General features: G+C 48.5%; 1 pseudogene; it reads right to left on the bottom strand.

Annotated features, from left to right (window-relative positions):
• Positions 1–4,735: 4,735 nt before the first annotated feature.
• On the bottom strand, positions 4,736–6,566 carry LOC148500886 (syncytin-2-like; annotated as a pseudogene).
• Between the last annotated feature and the right edge of the window lie 258 nt (positions 6,567–6,824).

The raw sequence follows: 6,824 nt of genomic DNA, 5'->3' as shown, positions 1-6,824 counted from the left end.
GGGATACATTTATTGTGATCTGCGGGATTGGAAAAACCCAATCTGAAAAGTTAAGAGGTGGGTGGTGCTAGTGGCATCACAAGGTGGGTACGGGCCGCACCGGGTGTCACCCTCCAAAAGGGTGACACCAAAAACCGCACACTACCCCACTGTTACAGTAGCTGCTGCAAGGTCATGGACAGGGAATCCGCCTGCTGCCCGCCCACTCCCCCACCCTCTACCGCAGCCGCCGCCAGTCCCGGCTGCTGTGCTTAAAAGTGGGGGAGCTGGCTGGGGACAGAAGTGGGGGAGCTGGCTGGGGACAGAAGAGGAGGTGGCTGGCTGGCTGGGGACAGAAGTGGGTGAGCTGGCTGGCTGGGGACAGAAGTGGGGGAGATGGCTAGCTGGGGACAGAAGTGGGGGAGCTGCTGGGGCAGAAGTGAGGGAGCTGGCTGGGGATAGAAGTGGGGGAGCTGGCCGGCTGCGGACAGAAGAGGGTGTGGGTGACTGGCTGGGGACAGAAGTGGGGGAGGTAGCTGGGGACAGAAGTGGGGAAGATGGCTGGCTGGGGACAGAAGTGGGGGAGATGGTTGGCTGGGGACAGAAGTGGGGGAGATGGCTGGCTGGGGACAGAAGAGGAGGTGGCTGGCTGGGGACAGAAGTGGGGGAGCTGGCTGGCTGGGGACAGAAGTGGGGGAGATGGCTGGCTGAGGACAGAAGTGGGGGAGCTGAAGTGGGGGAGCTGGCTGGCTGGGGACAGAAGTGGGGGAGCTGCTGGGGATAGAAGTGGGGGAGCTGGCTGGGGACAGAAGTGGGGGAGATGGCTGGCTGGGGCCAGAAGAGGAGGTGGCTGGCTGGGGACAGAAGTGGGGGAGCTGGCTGGGGACAGAAGTGGGGGAGCTGGTTGAGGGCAGAAGAGGGGGTGGCTGGCTGGGGACAGAAGAGGGGAAGCTGGCTTGCTGGGGACAGAAGTGGGGGAGCTGGCTGGGAATAAAAGAGGGTGTGGCTGGCTGGGGACAGAAGTGGGGGTGGTTGACAGTCTGGGGACACAGAATGGAGGGCTGGCTGTGGACACAAAAGGGGGGCAGGCTGTCTGGGGACACAGAAGGGGGGACTGGCTGGCTGTCTGGAAACAAAAAAGGGGGGCAGGCTATCTGGGAACAGTGAAGGGGGGGACAGGATGTCTGGGATCACAAAAGGAGGTAGTCTGTCTGAGGACACAGAAGGAGGGTCTGACTGTCTGAGGACACAGAAGGGGGTCAGGCTGTCTGGGAACACAAAAGGGGGTCAGGCTGTCTGGGAACACAAAAGGGGGGGCAAGCTGTCTGTGGGCACAGAAGGAGGGCAAGCTGTCTGGGGGCACAGAAGGAGGGCAAGCTGTCTGAAGACACAGAAGGGGGGGCAGGCTGTCTGAAGGCACAGAAGGGGGGGCAGGCTGTCTGGGAATACAAAAGGGGGCAGGCTGTCTGGGAACACAGAAGGGGGGGCAAGCTGTCTGGGGGCACAGAAAGGGGGGCAAGCTGTCTGGGGGCACAGAAGGGGGTCAGGCTGTCTGGGAACACAAAAGGGGGTCAGGCTGTCTGGGAACACAATAGGGGGGCAGGCTGTCTGGGAGCACAAAATGAGGGGCAAGCTGTCTGGGGACACAGAAGGGGGGGGCAGGCTGTCTGGGGACACAGAAGGGGGGGCAGGCTGTCTGGAGACACAGAAGGCGGGGGAGGCTGTCTGGGGGCACAGAAGAGGGGCTGTCTATGGGGGCACAGAAGGGTGGCTGTCTGGGGGCACAGAAGGGGGCTGTGTGTCTGGGGGCACAGAAGGGAGGAGCAGGCTGGGTGGGGACACAAGGGGAGCTGGATTACTCGGGACACGTGCTATATTCTGTGGGGGAGCAATGTTATCTATCTCTGTGGAGAGCAATGTTATTTATCTCTGTGGGGGAGCATTGTTATTTATCTCTGTGGGGAGCAATGTGTTTTTTTTCGCTTGGGGGGGACGATGACGACTGATGGTGTACCTTCGAAATTTTAACAGGTCTTGCTATCCCTAATCCTATGGTTATGTTAATGTTATTTATTCATAAGGTAGTCTTTTCATTTGAGACCATGCCCCTTATCGTGAGACCACATTTACTATCTTAACCTTTTTTTGTGGGAGGGGGCGTATTTTGGAGGTTTGCACTGGGAGCTCCAGCCCGTTGAAACAGCCCTGCCACTGTCCCTGCAAGCAAGGGTAGGCTCTCCGGGCCAGTCCAATGTCCGGTCTGGACTGGTACTATTGTGTTAAGCTTTGCTGCTATCATAGTTAGTGCCCGCTGTATTTCGCCAATGCAGAGCTACAGGTCCCGTGAGATGATGATGTCATCATCTCACGAGTCCCTCTCTCTCTCTGCTCATGCCCGCCAGCATTCCGGGAGGAGCACTGCAGTGTGAGTACTGGACTGCGTGACTCGTAAGGAGAGAGAGAGCGTGGAGCTGTGCACCTTGGTCCTGACTTTTTATTTTTATTGGGTGGAGGGTGTCACCATGAGTTTTAGCACCGGGTGACACCAACCCTAGTGACGCCTCTGGGTGGTGCCCATTGTGGGATGGGGATTGTTGCCCACCCCAATGACTGAATTTGATTAGTATGTTTGCATTAGCTTTTCCTAGGCAAGCTAGGGTTTAGTGAATGATTGAAATACAAGGTAAGCCATCATACTTAAGCGGCTTAATGCAAATAGCATTACCTGCATCACTGATGGCATCATAAAGAGGATATTTTTTACATACTATAAAATCAATCAGTCAATCTGGGGAACACTGAAAATGAGTTTTGAGGGGGAGGCTGAGGAGTAGGCATTAAACAGTTAACTCTTGAAGCTGAAACTCCTCCATTTAAACCCACCCACCTCCTCTAGCTACTTAATTATTTGTCTAACTAATGGGCCCCATCCATCTGCGATTGATTGCCAGGATCACCCGATGCTGCAACCAAGCATCGCGGGATCGCAGAAATCCAACATGTTGGATTTTCCCGATTTGACGATCGCGATCAATAAATGATCATGATTGTGTAATCAGGGAAATTTAACATTGGAAATTTCAGCGATCCTGCAATGGATCGCTGACCATCGGTGGTGGCCGGCCGGCAGATCAGCATTTCCGATCGCGTCACAGGATCGCGGAAACGCCACTCTGATGTATGGGCACCTTAAGCCAAAGGAGAAGCCAGAAATGTGTGGAAACGATAAAATTTGGTAAACTTTTGTACTGAGGTCCAGGTAACTGCCCTGCAGCTTCTCCGACATACTAGGAGTCAATACCCAGAATTGCTTAAGGGTCTGCTGAATTTCTACAGAGTGGGAGAGGTTTACTTTCTTTTCTTAGAAAAAATAAATGAAAAGATGAGGTCATGAAGATCTCCTTATTGGCTTTCTAGGGACTGACCAGGATATTCATTTGGACACTGTAGGAAGAAAATTATCCAGGATCCAGGTCAATGTTTTGGAAAACATAAACACATAGCCAGCCCTGACTATTTACAGGCAGAGCTATATTGGTGGCATGAGACACAGGACCTCATTCAGAGTCAGTCGCAAGCGCCAATGTGCTCGTAACCGACTCAATGGTTAGTCCTGCGCACGTGAAGTGGCCGCACTGCGCGTGCGCAAGCCCCAGAGCGACAGAGAAACTCTGTCGCTCCGGAGCTCATTACCAAAGGGGCGGCTGTCGATGTTGATCGACAGCTTGCCCCATTTGGTAGGCGGGCCAGGAGGGTGGTTTGCAAAACGGAGGCGTTCCTTAACAAACGCCTACTGTTTTGTGGGCGGCCGCACTGACATCATCAGTGATGTCAGTGGGGAGTTTCCTGCTCAAACAGAGCAGGAAGCTCCCTGGGGCTTACAAGTGCCAAGACCCAACCTTAGGGTCTCGTCGTAAGCCCCGATGGTCGCGATGGTGATGACCATCGCGACCATCAACCTGGTCGGACGTTAAGCTGTGGGTGGTAACCCACAGCTTAACTAACGACCAGGAGGCAGCACTTCAAAAATGAAGCGTCCGCCCTCATTCAGAGAGAGCGATTGCTTCTTGCGACCGCCTCTGAATCAGGTCCATAGCTCCAAGTCAGCTATGAAATTATATGGAAGATTACTGTTGTCTAGATGTAACCACCCTAATGTGGTCTTGGGCCCTATTACAATTACCCCACATTTATCAGAGAAGACATTTCCTTCCCCAGCTCAGTGTAAAGATGATCTGCTAACAGGCATCATGTCTTTTTACCAGCCGGTCGTTTGTCTCTTTCATAAAACCAGATTTGGGGTAACGACCAGTTTGCAGTGTAATAAGAATTCTTCCTGTTTGTACAATCACCTTCATATGTGCACAGGTATATTATTCATGCTGCTTGAAAGTGGATCAGATCTGTTAGCAGACATTAGATGGACAGGACAATGACTAACCTGCGAATGGAACATTCTGCCCGCTGTTAACGGCATAGTCAGGTGGATGGCTTCAAAGGGAATATGGGGGCCATTCAGACCGGGTCGTTAGCGCCGATGCGCTCGGACAGGGTCGATGGCCCCCCACAGAGCATGCGCACAACGGCGCCGGCGCGCGCATGCGTGAGACCCTCTACGCCCGACAGCGCCGGTCGTAGCGGGTGAAATCGCGAGGTGTTTTGGATATTATTTTTAAACCTTACTTATTATAAGAAGAAATGGAATAATTCTCACCAATACCAATTTTAAAATAAATGACAATGTTTTACTTAAAAAGCAAATTAATTATACATGTATTATGGCATTAATGTCAAAGCAGACTTACAACATAAAAAACAACAAGTTCAGCAACAGTGACAAAATGATTATGTGCAATGCCTAGCAGAGACTCCCAAGGTGACAGTCAGCCCTGTTTATACTTACAGCCCAGCGCCCAGCGACTCTCACGACCTACGATCTCTCCTGCTCAGCCCGACTGACCGACCCCTCCCCTTTTTGATCAATCTTTTATACGTTTTTCCTCTCGGCTACTGACATTCTAAAATGGCGAATATTAATTAATTAATTCAATATTCATGCGCACTAAACATTTCACTGATAATATGTTTTAATCATAACAAAACCTATAATCTCCTTTCTATGTTCTCAAAATACTGATGACCGCTTATAGCCAAGGCTATCCTCATTAGCTCCCTTTAGACAGATCTGAGACCTGCTGTCTTCTAGTCTGTTAGTATTAAACTAACCCATGATTCTGTCTTTGCTAGTAAAGAAATAGTTTTCTACAGCTCTGATTTATACCTATTTCCGTAATAACACTTATACCTTTTAGATCAAACAATATTAACCAATAATAACTGTTGCCTTGTTGCTTCAGACACACACCTGCCTACTTTAGAGAGAGGGTAAACCTCATCTCTAGGCCTGCGGCCATTCGACACAAGTCGGTCCTCCGCAACTTACAACTAATATATATTCTAAATCATTTCTATGTACTTTTAATTGCAATGAAAATAATAATGAAAGACATAAGCATGCATATATTCGTGAATTGCTGAAGGAATATGTACGGTCACATATTCTGGCGTTATCAGTTCCATCCTCATGAAATTTGAGGGGTCATAACTCTGAAAAAAGTTCATATCTCTGAAGAAAGTTCATATCTCTCATAGGTGGCATCGTCTGATTTCTTCTTAATGCATTGGAACATCTTCTTGAAGTATTTCACTAATATATAGAAAATCAACAACATTATCATGACAAAAAATATTAATCTTCCCATTGCGTGCATAATGTCGCCAAACCAATTTCCCACCCATGCAAACCACGTGCTGGGGTTCAACAAGGTGAACCAACTGTCGGGTATCACACCTTCACGTTTATTTTGTTCCGCAAATTCATTTTTTACCTGAGTAATTTCATTTAACCTTTCTTTTATTACTTCTTCTGCATTGGAAGAATTTGTAATGTAGGTACAACACTGTAACCCATACACCGTCTGTAATGTCACACAATATCCTGAAGTTGCCGCTGTAAGATAATCCACCATTCTATGTTGCATTCATTCTGTCTTTATGGCCTGAAGTTCCCTTCCCACAAATCTAAAAGTACCATCATATATGTCTGTGATATTATTTATTAGATCTCCTAGTTCCTGTATCATTCTTTGATTTGCAGTTATTCCCCATGTACCAAATGTTATTATATTACCAAATCCCAAACCAACCTTGTACCCTTGTGACAATGAAAAAAGATGTCTGTAACTCTCATGTACTATTTTTATTTCCCTTTTTCCCTTTTCCAGGAGTGAATGTTGCATATATGTTTCTTTTAGATCCTTATGTTTAATTACCACTGCGTCAGGTAGCAATGTTCCTATAAAACATATTCCAAAAGAGTTTATCGGTAACCATTAATAAGCCCTCTGTCCACACACGTAATATAACCCCTGTGGCAATGTCCATGGTCTATTAGACAATATGTTTGAAAACGTATCATAAGGAACATTGCAACAGGCACTCTTTTCATCTGTACCTTTTTTTCTCCTGTGCACACTCCACCATACGATGATTGCATGTTTTATTGTACCCCAACACTCCTTCTGCCATTACACATTTCACCAATTCATTTACACATTCTTTATTGTTAGGTTTTGTGTATTTAGGCCCTCATTCAGAGCCGTATTTGCGTTCGTTCGTTCAAAAACAAGGGGTGGCTATTCAAATGATCCGTTCGCACATTGCAGTCTGTTCACACCTCTAAGTCTGAATGAGCGAGCAAAACATACGCTCGTTTATTTGTTAAAAACGCCCCCTGGCCGCTCGCACCATACGTCATGTCCGCTATTTATTAGTTTAATCGAGTA

This window comes from Taudactylus pleione, unplaced genomic scaffold, assembly GCF_031769625.1.
Source record: "Taudactylus pleione unplaced genomic scaffold, aTauple2 ptg000541l, whole genome shotgun sequence".
Classification (NCBI taxonomy): Eukaryota; Metazoa; Chordata; class Amphibia; order Anura; family Myobatrachidae; genus Taudactylus; species Taudactylus pleione.
The sequence above is the reverse complement of the archived record's forward strand: the minus strand, read 5'-3'. Positions and strand labels throughout refer to the sequence as shown.